Source organism: Poecile atricapillus, chromosome W, assembly GCF_030490865.1.
Source record: "Poecile atricapillus isolate bPoeAtr1 chromosome W, bPoeAtr1.hap1, whole genome shotgun sequence".
In the NCBI taxonomy this organism is placed as follows: Eukaryota; Metazoa; Chordata; class Aves; order Passeriformes; family Paridae; genus Poecile; species Poecile atricapillus.
Genome location: NC_081288.1, coordinates 100,096,937 through 100,111,073, shown reverse-complemented (window position 1 = coordinate 100,111,073; position 14,137 = coordinate 100,096,937). Strand labels below are relative to the sequence as shown.

The following is a 14,137-nucleotide window of genomic DNA, read 5'->3' as shown; positions in this document are numbered from 1 at the left end:
ATAGCCTACAAATTAGAACTATTACAGGAGCATCTAACACAAAAAGTAATCAGAACAATACAGGGGATCACAGGGTGGTATGGAAAAAAAGGCAATCTTAACAATGAGGGTCCAGGATAGTGGCAACATCCCAGGACATGGCAGCCCTGGCTGAAGGGCTTCCATAGGCACAACAACATCACCAACCCCCCAAGATCATGCAGCAATCACCATCTAAATAATAAACACAGGAGAGTTCCACTGACCAGCTGCAGGAACGACATACCAAGCCTGCAGTTGCCCCCGCATAAGGTAGCGCAATGCCACAGCCCCTCCGAGGAAGGGGACACCTGTCTGCCGAAATCCCTTTGCTCCCAGCCCCGGGAAATCTTCCAACTAGCTCCAGTCCACCTGGAGTGGGGGGAAACAGCAAGGACAAAGATAAAAGACAAGGAGGTTTTTGTCTCCTGGGACAGTGTCCCAGTTTAATCCAGAATATTCCAGGGAAAAAAGAGACTAAGCAGGAAGTGGCGAGGACTTTTATACTGAGGGAAAGGGGGCGGAGGAGAGTAGAATTACAGCCAATGGGGTGAAACCGAAGGGGAGGGGTGAGGGGGAAGGAACCAACACACCACAGACCCAGGGGAGGGGAGCAACAGGGAGAAACCATTTAGGGTAAACACTTTTTTAGTGCAACATGACATCTCGCCCTTTTTAATTATATAAAATTAAAAGAAGGGCTTAACTATTGAAGTCTACCACCCCGTGAGTCCCCATCCTTTGACCAATTCACTGAACCAGTCCACACGATCAGGATGATAACTGGGATAGGGCTCATCATGAGGTTGATTGGGAGGTAGGTTTCCATCAAAAGGAAAAAAAAACATTTTTTAAGCATATTAACAGTCAGTAGGTGTCTGCCGGAGAGTAACCAGATGTCAGGAAGGTTTCTTCTCCCTCAATTTGAACAATGCTCTTAGAAACCTTTTCCAGTTTTACTCCTCCTACACCTTGAATTTTGCCAGCCACAGGTTGCAAGTCCCAATGTGAAGGCCACACCCTTTCAGGTATGATTGCCACATCTGCCCCTCTGTCAATCAACCCTTTCACATGGAGATGATCTGATCCACGGATTAGGTTGCATCCCATGATGATTTTATCCTCACCAACTATTTCTGCCCAGTAGATGCCAGGTATTTTGTTATCTACTGAGACCTCTGCTGGAACAGGAATGGCCTGGGCGATGATTTGCCTTTTGGCCAAATAGAAGGGTGGCTGAAGGCAACACGCCAAGAGAGCAAGGTGTGTTAAATCTCCCTTGATTGTCATGGGAGCCACCTCAGTCTCCATGGGTGCGTGTGCCGTGTCCCCAGTAACAAAATACCTACTATCCAGTCCTGCCATGTCTTGTGAATTGTCCAGCAGGTCTACTCCAATGACTGTCATGCAAGTAGACCTGAAAGGAAAAGCTTTGGCAGTTACAAGTCTGGATCGCTTGTGAGGTTGCCAGACTTTGTTAGGCACGCGTGCCCCAAATTTATTTTTCTGCAGTCCTGTTTATTGAAGGATCCTTACAAAACTTAACAGGTCTCTTCAGGCTGGTTACAAGGTTAATCTTTGCAATTTGGAACATTTCTTTCTTCTGATGGTACAAACAAGGCCTTGTGGCACACTCTGTGTCTGATACACAAAATGGCCCCGAACTACGCAGTTCTTTTATCTTTATACCTATTTTTACTCAATTAACAATAGACACATATATTATTTTTCTTAATGACCCAATGACCCATCACCTCTGTGATGCACTGCGGCATTTTCTAACTAATCACTAACTATTACCCAAAAACCTCTAGGAGAAGAACATGAAGAAGAAAGAAGAAAGGACAAGGGACAACACCCTAAATCTTCCATCTTGTCTCCTGTTCTCTAAACTATTTTTTTCACCCAGTGATTTAAGAAACTTTCTAATCTACACACCTACCTTTCTTATCTAACTTTAGCATTTGTTTTCATGTATCACTATGAAAACATGCTCATGATTTTCATGTTATATGAAATTCAGTGTTTTCTTGAATCTTAGAAGTAAATATTAAAAACAAGGGCACACAGTCTGTATCTCAGACTCCAACATCTGCCCCTCTCTTTAAAAAAAAAAATAAAAAAAATCAACCCAAAGCTTTTCTTTGATTACTTTTCAAGACGGGTTATTTTTCCTTCACTCATGCCTTATGCATCAACAACAGAACTGCTGCTCCGTTCCACAGAGCACTCTACCTCCAGTTTTGAACATTAGTTAACTAACTACCCAAAGCTAGAGAAATAGATCTAGGTTGCTTACTTGACTAGTAGCTTAATTTGTCTAATTGCTCTAAAGTTTCTGCTGAAGCTACTTGAATTGAAAGCTGAGTTGTTATAAATCTCTATCTAAAATTTCAAAAGTCAAACTCTTCACAATCAGGTGTAACTAAGATGGATAGAAGGTTACACTAAGATGTTGCCTCTTTGTATAGAGCATGATTTGGAGTAACATTCATTATCTTATCTTCATTCTGTTTTAACACAGAAAAATTGGATATTGTACAAAAATCTATTTTCATTGAGATAAGGTATAATTTCTTTTGTTAACTAAAAGAAGCGATGCAGGTGAAATTGCATCACAAGGTGATCAACAAAATGATACAGCTCAAGGGTGATACCTGATTCACCTTCATATTCAAGGACTTTATCTCTCGTGCAAGATTCTGAATCTTGACACAGTTCACACCATGCTTTAACAAATGAGGCTTTAAAATATCGACTTTCCCACTGTTTCACATGAAACCTAAAGTTCATTGTTCTTGCATGTTGGATCCAAGCTGTTCCGCTGTCAACTGTGGTCTCGATACAGTTCACATCTGCGTGCTCGCTCTTCTGCTCCCTGGGCTGTCTGCTTGTCTCTGCAGCTGATGAGTTTTCATGTTCTTTGCTAGGAAGTTACTTTTGCTTTGAACCTGTGAATACACAAACATACACTTTCCTCCAAATTATTAATTGAAATAGATTTTTTAATCTTCTTGCTTCTGAACTTTTGACCAGAACTTAAGAATTCTCTCTCAACTTTCCTTGAGTACTGTTAGAACAATACCTGATAATTGATGGAACTGGCTTCGTAAAAGACTTGTTTAAAAAGGACTATTCAATAATTGTTTGCAATAGATATAAGATCTTTACGCTTTTTCCAAAAATTTAAGATATATAAGGTTTTTATACTTCCGAGGCATAGCCTTGGTTCCCCCCCTTTTTTTTTTGTAATTAAGGTATTTGTTTTTTTGTTATGACAATGAAAAACCATCAAAGTAAAACACTTGCACATGTATACACATAGGAAATAACACTTTTACAGAAATCAAAAACTTATTAAGAAGATGCATAAGTAATATTATGCGATATTAAACTTATCTAAATAATCTGTAATATGAATTACTAAATGTACTAAATATATACTCTCATCCCAGAGTCTGCCACAGCTGATAAATCAATGGAAGATTGGAAAATCATGTCCGGATAACAATTTTCCAAGCCCAATGTAAAATCCAGCTGCTATATTAATTCACTAATTGCCAAGTCAAATTGACCTGAATATTGTTTTGATGCAGAAAACTTCTGGGTTTATTGGTAAATTCTCCATCCAGGTAAAGTCAAGGCTTGGCCAGAGCCTTAGGCCTCATCTGGAAAGATGTCTCTTAAGTCATTTTCAAAGCAAGGGGTTTAAAAATAACAGCTATATGATGGTTAAAACACAGCAAACTTTAAAAGGCATTTATATAAAGCAAATGACCAGAAGCCTTAGGTACCAGACCAATTAAACCATGCAGCAGTTGATTTAATCTGAAGCCTTTCCCATGGCAGCTGATCTTCAGCAATGGTACATCTTCTTAAAATTTTGGAAACACTGAAAAATAAGAAAGCTATAACAATAGCAATAACAATATATCAACAATATAACAATATAACAATAATATAACAACAAACAATAGAACTCCCAATGGAGTCAAAGGTGTCACAGACTGCATTCACTTCTGTCTACAAGCAGGTGTTCATCTTCATCTCTTTAGGAAAATAACTATACTTTGCAATTTAAGCAAACATCTTCAATAAAACATAAAACAATTTAAATTTAAACCTGTTAGAAATTAATTATGATAAAAGGAAGTAACAAAACTTAACATCAAAAAATACCAAAGTTATAACTTAAGTTAAAAACACTCAAACTTAAACAAAGTGAAATTTAACTTTGATTAATTCTATTAACACTTAATCTGTATTAGATGACAACACAACTTAATCTTACTCTATCATTATAAAAAAAGGCAATTAAAAGTTTGGTATACACGTCTTTGAACACAATATAACAGGAACATTGATTCACTATAGAGATTATAGGGATGCAACAAGTTTATCATCATTCTGTGTTATCTGGTTTTGAGAATAACTCATGATAACTGTAGATGTTATTAAAAATACCCATTCATAACAAGAATTTGCTTGGTATATGCTTACATTTGTAAGGATTTTTAGAATGCAGTTTCACTAGAAAAAAAATACAACACCACAGATTTGGTAATTTGCTATTCAGCTTTTGTAGTACTTTTCAGAAACATTAAGTCTAACTTTTTAACTAAAATTCAAAATCCAAATTGGTATATATGCTGTTATACATGTTTTTTATAACAAAAGGACTCGCATTAAAATTGCCTAATTGTAAAAAAATACCAAGCAAATGGGTAATATATGGTTAACATAATTTTGAAATTACTGAAAACTGTATTGAACTAACTCCACAATACAGTTACTCAAATGAAAGGTTAAAAATGAAAGAAACTTGTCATTCAATCCTTTTTCTGTAGGGTTAATCATATGATCTTTTAACTCAATTTTAAAGAAATGCTTCTTGCAGAAACTGACTGTAACTACAGTAATAATGCTTGATGATTACTCCATATGATACAGTATTACATTATCAGTAGATGTATAATGAAGATAACATTTTCAAAACCTTCATGTATTAGGAATACTGAAACAGAATAAAAATCTTTTAAATTTCTTGGGATGTATAAATATAATTTTCCATGCTATTTTGTAAAAACAAAACCAGCAGATATTATTAGAAACATCTATATATATTTCACTATAAAATATCTATAAACTTTTTGATCTATTTTTGAAGGCACTTCATTCAATAGAGACTTCTTTTTAAATGTCAATCATGATTACAACAATTCGCTGATTTACCAACAATACAATTTGCAAAGCTTCTAATTTCTGAATTGTCCAATCAAAACTCTCTCTTTTTTATGCCTCTCTGAGATGTCCAGCTTTCTGTTCTTTCTCCTTTGTTTTGTTGCTTTCTGTAGCTTCATCGAAGTTGCTTGAGTTGTTTCACCGGTGGTTGCCATGGCGACAGCGTTTCTAGCTGCTGTGTGTTGCCATGTGCTGCTTTTGAATCTGAGAAAAAACTCTAAAAACTTATATTTAGGGAGAAACTCCTTTTCAGGAGATAAATCCCTTTTTGGGCGACTGCTGTTTGTGCCAGAAAACGGACCCACGACCCTGAGATCAAGAGTCTCAGGCTCTGCCGTCTGAGCCAGCCGGGCTGACTTCCCGAACTTCACAGGTTCGGCTTCAGCAACGAAACGCGCATGCGCGGCTCGACAGGGGCCCCGCCAATCTCCCCTCCGGAGGGCCGGGTCCTCCTCGTCATGGATCGCGGCACTGGTCTCCCTGCGGGGTGTGCCTTTGTAGCTTTGGCCAGCCCCTTTTCTTTCACTGTCTGTCTATGGCAGCGTCCTAATATTTTTTTTTTCTAATCTCTCCCCCCTCTGCTCGGGGTCACTCTGCGGCGCGGCCATCCCGCCGTCTCCCGCCGCTCTTTGAAGCCTCTCCTCTTGGGCAGCTTCTAACTCTGCCTGATGGGCGGGTATTTTCGGGGTCGCCTGCTGAGCGAACACGCCCCTCCGTGTCCCCTCTTGGGCAGACACACCTTCACCAGCCTTTTCTAACATCTCTGTGTTATTAAATTCGTCAGAGGGCGGGGTAAGCTCCCTCCCTCGCTCTGGCTCCTCTGACGTGCATGGAGGGTGCAGGGTAGGGGGCTGTTCTAAAGGCGTGGTTTCAGAAACAGCGTGGAACTTTTCGAACTTTTTTTTTCTCCATCCCCCCCCCCCCCCGCGATTTCTTCTAACTGCAATAATTCCAGAAAGACTCTATATAAACCATCATATCTCTCCATGCAATTTTTTAACCTCGAACAATATAACAAACTGCTCACTCTGCTTTCTGAAGTAACGCAAGCTTCCTGGTGTTCAGTTTTCCCTCGCATTCCTCCCTCGTCCCCCCACATTCTCTGAAGGGACAGGGACAGGGGCACCACGCCGCTGGGGAATTATCTGGGTTTCCCGCGCTTTCAGAAAGGGCAGTTCATCTCCCCACATTCCCGGGGCTCCTAACTCTTTAAACATCATATTAATATTTTCCCCCATATCCTGGGTTTAAACAATCTCTCTTTATAAATACTCAATCCCATTATCTAGACTGTATACAGCTTACCAGACCTGGCTATCTTCAGATTACTGACCAGCAGAATCCAATGTTCCGAGTCCAGGGCCCTTGGAATTTCAGAATGTGATAGCAGATGTTTTTCTCCAGACGGATTTCTTTCAGGAACTGGTTGCTGTGATCCTGCAGGTGTTGATTGAAGCTTCTGTGAGTTTTTGTCTCCTCACACGGGGCACCACTTGTAATTTCTCTTTCTTTTCTTTGCCTCCTTTGGCTCAGTTCTCTGTGGATATAACTTTTCTCTAGTCTCTCAGCCTTCTTTGGGCTGAATTCTTCTGGGATCCTCCCTCGTGGGGAGTTCCACTTATCTCAGTCTTTATGATTCGAAGAAAACTCCTGAGCTCGTTAGAATCTTGTTTCTCGTGTTTATTGAAGGATCCTTACAAAACTTAACAGGTCTCTTCAGGCTGGTTACAAGGTTAATCTTTGCAATTTGGAACATTTCTTTCTTCTGATGGTACAAACAAGGCCTTGTGGCACACTCTGTGTCTGATACACAAAATGGCCCCGAACTACGCAGTTCTTTTATCTTTATACCTATTTTTACCCAATTAACAATAGACACGTATATTATTTTTCTTAATGACCCAATGACCCATCACCTCTGTGATGCACTGCGGCATTTTCTAACTAATCACTAACTATTACCCAAAAACCTCTAGGAGAAGAACATGAAGAAGAAAGAAGAAAGGACAAGGGACAACACCCTAAATCTTCCATCTTGTCTCCTGTTCTCTAAACTATTTTTTTACCCAGTGATTTAAGAAACTTTCTAATCTACACACCTACCTTTCTTACCTAACTTTAGCATTTGTTTTCATGTATCACTATGAAAACATGCTCATGATTTTCATGTTATATGAAATTCAGTGTTTTCTTGAATCTTAGAACTAAATATTAAAAACAAGGGCACACAGTCTGTATCTCAGACTCCAACAATCTCATTATCATCTGCATCTTTTGCATCCTGGGTGTTTTGCTTGCACTCAACCAGGAGACTTTTTAAGGACTTCTTCCATGTGTTTTCCCAAACTTCGAACTCTGAGGGGGTTAGGAGACACCAGAAGAGGTCTCTGAGATCAGCTGGAACTAACTCATGAGATGTTAAAGTAGTTCTCACCATTCCTTTAAGGATTTCACTATTTCTACCAAACTCTCTTTGAGCTTTACAAATTTCTTTTATATTTTGGTAAGAGAAGGATTGATAATATCTATTTATCTTTCTTTTACCAATATATATGACAGGAGCACCTGAGAGTATAGCTTCATCATCCCCAGGGTCCCCCTGCCCACCCCCACCCCCACAGGGACTGGGGGTCTCAGCCCTGTCACCAGGACTGGGGAGGGGCCCAGCCCTACCCCCACGGGAGCTAGGCAGGGAGTCACACCCCCCCTCCACCACGGGAACAGGGGGAAAACCTGCCCCCCCCACTGTGGGAACAGGGGCTTGCCCCCCCACCTCGTGGGGACAGGGGGCAGACCCACCCCCCTCACCGTGGGGACAGGACGGGGACCCACCCCTCATCCTGCTGGAATGAGGGTTGAGCCACCCACCCTACCCGACCCACCCCCATGGGAACAGGGCGTGGATACACCCACCCCATGGGAGCAGGGTGGGGACCCATCCCCCACCCCTTGGGAAAAGGGGGAGTGGGCGTGGGAATCAGGGACTGGAAAGGGGGTGGGGTCACTGTTGGAACCAAGATTGCAACACCTGGGGGTGGGGTTTCAGGGTGATGTCATGCAGGGCAAGAACACGGTGGAAGGAGGAGGGATGTCTGAGGGAAGGAAGGGGTTGTGGGCAGGATAAGGTTTGAGGGAGAGGACAGGTGGGTGAAAGAGATTATGGGAAAGAGAAGGAGGGTAATGTCAGGAAAATTAATCCACAAACACCAGAGGTTTATGTCCAAAAAGGAGACAGAGGAGTCCTTTTACTTTATTCAAATAAAGGGAGAGGCCATGGGGCATTCCCCTGGGGTCTCTCAAATTTTTGGAGGGCGCAGCCTCCTTTTTATCCTAATTCCCAGCCGCTTGTCCCTTCTCTCTTTCCCCATAGGCTGAGGTACTTGAGAGGTACAGGCTTCCCGGAACGCGATACCTTCCCCCCCTCCCAATGCATAATCCCTTCTTAATTCTTAACTCGTGTGGAATTCATGGTGCTCTTTCAGTGCCTCTTTGATCTTTTAGTGGAATCCATCCCATTGTTTCTGTTGTCTCTCACTGATAGCTGCATCTTATCAGCATACCCACAGCTTGTTTGTAAAGACAAACCCATCATTCCTCTCAGTAAGATGGAGGTTCCACCATGTGGTCGGTGCCATCTTGGACCTTGGCCACATGGAGATAGGAGGGCTTATCACTTTTAGAAGTAACAGAACACTGTAACTGAGGAGAAACAACCAGGGTAAATGGGTGCAGGGAGGGATCTCTATCAGTTTGTGCACAGCCACCAGAGACAGGGTCCTGAAAGGCAGGCAGGGAGCCAGGACAGCAACAGCTGAGTCAGGTGTCCTGCATTTCTTGGGCTGCTCTATGTATCTCCTTCAGCTCAGGAGCACAGGGTTTGGGAGAAGGAGTAGGGGAAACCAGAGGAATCTGCTGTGACTGTCCCCTCAGTTCCCTGTTAACCAGCTCTTTCTGAATTAAAAGGAACAACGGGAGCAACTTTGAAGGAACTTTGTCTCCTTGTTCTACTTTAAGGGTTAACAAGTTTCCGATTCTGTCCCAGGAAGAGACAGAATCCACATCTAGCAGGGTGAGCTGGGGAAAGTGCTGAGACAGCCAACAGACAAACTGTTTTAACCTAGTTCTAAAAATTTTCACATTCCTACCACTTAAAATTTCCCAAACTGGGGAAAATAAACTTTCGTGTACAGATAGCTGTAAGCCCATTTTGATGTTAAAGGTTATTTGCACACTTCAGTCTACCTTCCTTCACAGCAAAAACAACACAGCCAGCACTGGGAGGCTTCTCTCAGTTTCTCCCCCCCGACACACTGGGGTAAGAGACGAAACTGCTTGCCAGGGAAACCACGGTTCCTTTAAACTCAGCCAGCAGCTGCGCGGGGGCAGCAGCTCTGTCCCCCCACACACACCGAGCCACTAAAAACACGTGGCCGGTGCCACTCAGGACTGCCGCAGCCCCTCCCCCGCACCGAGATGAGCCATGCCTCCAGAAACCACGTGGCCCCGCTCGCGGCGCGGAGAAACCGCGCTCTGCGCTGTCGAAAAAACTCCCCGCAGCAAAGCCAAGCAGCTGCGGCTCCCGGGCCACCCGCATGGCAGACGCTGAGCCACGTGCCACACCGTGGTGCTGGGAAGCCGTGTGCAGAAAAAAAAACTTGCAGCTGCCACTTGCGTGGCACTGGGCGGGCCACACGGCCATCTGAGAAAACTGCGGGTCCGGCCACAACTGCACAGCACTGCCCGCGCAGCGGTCACTGAGCCACAGCACTGAAAAACATCCCGTCGTTGCCATGTGTCAAAGCCGAAAAACATGCGGCTCCCGGGACGCCTGCGTGCTGCGTCGCCCGCATGCTGCGCCGAAGAACTCATGGCTGCGATGCCCCACGGCTTTTCAGCAAATGCCCGCGTGCCTCCCTGGCCAAACTCGCGTGGCAAATCTGTGCCGCTCACACTCACCGTTTCTTGGGTCTTCAGCTGGTTTTGGGCTGTGTAGGAAGTCCTCAATGTCCTGGGGATCAACCCTCCTGGGCTTAGGAGAGCTGCTGACCCCACCCTTGTAGGCTTGGCTCTGCAAAAAACAACTCGTAGCCCTAAGGTAGTTGACAATCCAAAGCGTGTAAAATCCACACGGGGATTTCCAGTTGTCCATGGGAGCTCTGTTCCTGAGACAAGCCCCCATGATGGACGCCAACTGCCAAAATCCCTTTGCTCCCATCCCCAGGAAATCTTCCAACTAGCTCCAGTCCACCCGGGAGAGGGGAGGAGGCGAGGGGGTGGGAATGGCAAGGACAAAGGTAAAAGACAAGGAGGCTTTTTTCTCCCGGGACAGTGTCCCAGTTTAATCCAGAATATTCCAGGGAAAAAAAGAGACTGAGCAGGCAGTGGCGGGCACTTTTATACAGAGGGAAAGGGGGCGGGGAAGAGTAGAATTACAGCCAACGGGGTGAGACTGAAGGGGAGGTGTGAGGGGGAAGGAACCAACATACCACAGACCCGGGGGGGGAGCAACAGGGAGAAACCATTTAGGGTAAACACTTTTTTAGTGCAACACAACACCTGTCCACCCAAGTTTTGCTTTCGCTGGGTGGTGGTGGGATGCAGAGACCCCACACCTTACAGCTGCAATAGTGATTTCTGCCCTTAGCCTTTAGCAAGTCTGTTGTGAATTCAGTTTGTCAGAGCGACACCGGAGTAAGAGAGACAGGGCTTCGTATCTGATCTCTTGGAGGCTTTTAATCCAGCTCTTTGCCCCAAGAAATCTATGAACGAATGCCAAGGAGCTTACAGAGAAACTGAGCTTTTATGCCCTGCAGGTCAGGGTGGGTAAAAAGGGAATAACCAATACGCATGGAATTAACATGAAACTGAAAAGCATGCTGGACAGGTGACTTTGTGCCTCACCCCACCTGTGAGGGCAGCCATCTAAAGTTTCTTCCCTAAGGAGAATGGCTAACTGTATCCTAGATAGCCTCTTCCCTCCAGGGAATGATGGCTATATTGTTGGTTGGCTCACTGTCCCCCACACCCAAGTCCTTTCTCCAGCACAGTATCAGCTCAAGAGGGTCTGCAGGAAACGGGAACCCTGGCTGTAGCGGGGCAGCGTGGGTCGGACAGCTGCACCTCCATGGGCAAATGCTGCCGCATGGGTGGAGCAGGAATGTGGTGCTGCCCCTGCCAGTGCTGTCAGGCTCCCTGGGTCACCTCCTCACTGCCCACATGCAGAGAGTAGTGCTCGCCCCACTGAACCCGCTGTGTCACCGGTGTGGCGCCCACCGCTGTTCCCCGGCTGTGCCACATGCTCACCGCTGCCAGCTCGGCCATCTGCTTGCTGACACGTGCTTGCCGCTGCTACAGCCCACCCCCCCCGCTGTGGCCCCTCACACCCCACCCCTGCTGCCTTTGCTGCTATGGCTACACTCTTGTAGAGGGCAGGAGGAGAGGGAATATGCTGCCAGGAAGGCCCCCCCAGGTTCCAGCCACTCACTGCAACACAGCTCCAGCTGATGCTGCATGGTGTGGGGCGGAGTGAGCTCTTCTACGATACTGTCAGGTTTCCCCCCCCAAATCCAACAGACTGGGGGACCAGGGGCCATTTGGTTCTCCTCCCACAACCCTGACAGACTTACAGTCAGCGTCTTGTGTTTCTTTCTGCGGCGGCACAGAAGGAGCAAGCACCAGAAAAGCCAGCGCAGCTGTCGCAGTGCCATAAGCATCCTCTTTTATCTAGTCTTCACATGATGCATGCGCCATGAGTGCCTCGCACACAGTCTGCCACGAACACAAAAACTTTGCCAGCACTGCATCACCTTGCGTAACTCGGTCCCACAGTGTCTCCTAATGTGTCCCATGTCCAATGGTCAGCAACATTGCTACTATCTAAAGTTGAATCACAGTCTTTTGCCCAGAACAAGAGTCTGTTCAAATTCATAGATTCAACTTTCCTGCCGTGTTTCTTCAAAATCTGTTCCAATGTCTCTGAGACGTTCTTTTGCTCCTGGGATACACCATCCCCCATAGCTCTTTGCTGCTACCCTCCATCCTGCAGGAAGGTCACTTGGCACCATGAACTTCCTTTCAGCTCCCGGGCTTCATTTCATCCCCTCTGTAAAGTTCAGCTGAATGCCATTACCAGTGCAACAGCTAGTTGCCTTTGTCCCTCATGCAGGGTGCCATTTGTAATGACTGAGGCATGGACGCAGACTGGCAGTGAATTGGAATAATTTATTCAAAGAAATTAGCTGGTTTTATACACTTCTTTATGGCATAGTATTTCCTTATATAGTGTCTCACTAAGTGACCTATCACACATTACCACATCAGCAACACACTTTCTTAATGTCTTTTTATGGGGTTGTCAGGAAAATTAATCCACAAACACCAGAGGTTTATGTCCAAAAAGGAGACAGAGGAGTCCTTTTACTTTATTTGAATAAAGGGAGAGGCCATGGGGCATTCCCCTGGGGTCTCTCAAATTTTTGGAGGGCGCAGCCTCCTTTTTATCCTAATTCCCAGCCGCTTGTCCCTTCTCTCTTTCCCCATAGGCTGAGGTACTTGAGAGGTACAGGCTTCCTGGAATGCCTGATACCTGTGATACCTTCCCCCCCCCACCCCCTCCCAATGCATAATCCCTTCTTAATTCTTAACTCGTGTGGAATTCATGGTGCTCTTTCAGTGCCTCTTTGATCTTTTAGTGGAATCCATCCCATTGTTTCTGTTGTCTCTCACTGATAACTGCATCTTATCAGCAAACCCACAGCTTGTTTGTAAAGACAAACCCATCATTCCTCTCAATCCCTCCTCTTAATTTTTGTTAATTGTCTTTACAAACTTTAGTTATCATTGACTTAAATTCTTTTTCTTGGGTCTTTTTTTTGGCTTTGCAATTATTTGCAGTGGCATCACTCTCAGCCCTTTTGTAGCCATCTCTGGGTCAGTAGGCACGACTACTACCTGCATTCTTTTGATTACATGTTGAATGAGTTAAGCAAGGGATAATGCATGGTAAAAACAATAATAAGCAAGGGATCATGCATGGTAAAAAGATTAGAGTTGCTACAACCGGAACAGTCATAAGGAGGGCAGTTGGGGTCTAACAATTTAAACTTAAAGTCTAGTCACAAAAGCTCTTTTCTACATATGTGCTTCCTGTTCTATTTAGGCAATATATGCCTCTTTCAGAAGAATGAAGCTGCCATGGACTTCTTTCTGTGTCCCAAAATTTTGCTCTATTATGGACTTCACTCAGGGTGCTAACTTACCATTTAGGTTTGACCAGGCTGGCCACTTATGGCCAGTTTTCAGATCTCCGTGGCCCTCTGCAGACCCAACAATTTCTAAGGTTAAAGGTTTTTTGCTACTTCTTCTCCTAAGGTTAAGAAAATTATTTTCCTACTTTAGACCCCAACTTAACTGAAAATATGGAGGTAAAATTATTAAGAGAAACATTCTAATAGTGTAATAATCTAATTTCCTAACTTAATTTTCACTTTCACGTTGTCTTCTACACCACCTGTGGCAAGTGAAGGCACAGAAGCAGCTTAGCATAAAGAAAGCAATGACTGCATGGATTGGCTCTCAGTGTCTGGAGATTTGAGAGTAGGGATGCCCATACAGACTATTTCAGCAGGCAGTCTGTGGGTAGGCACTCACGGCTTCCCCCGATGTTGACGCACAGCTACTGCTCCAGTCCACTCCTTTGGAGTGTCAGTCGCGGCTTCCCATCCTTCTCCTCCAGCTGAGATGTCCAAATCTCTGAAGCTTTAGAGACCTTGACCCAAGTGTGATGTGTCCCACCCGTGTTCAGCTGTCTTGACGGCTGTTTCTGTGGTCAGCAACACCTGGAAAGGTCCATGCCACTTAGGCACCAGGGGTGCTTCTT

General features: G+C 44.6%; 1 protein-coding gene across 1 annotated transcript in view; it reads left to right on the top strand.

The window, feature by feature from the left end:
- LOC131591640 (BDNF/NT-3 growth factors receptor-like) overlaps positions 1-14,137 on the top strand; it is a 660,084-nt gene that overhangs the window by 542,155 nt on the left and 103,792 nt on the right. The window lies entirely within an intron of this gene.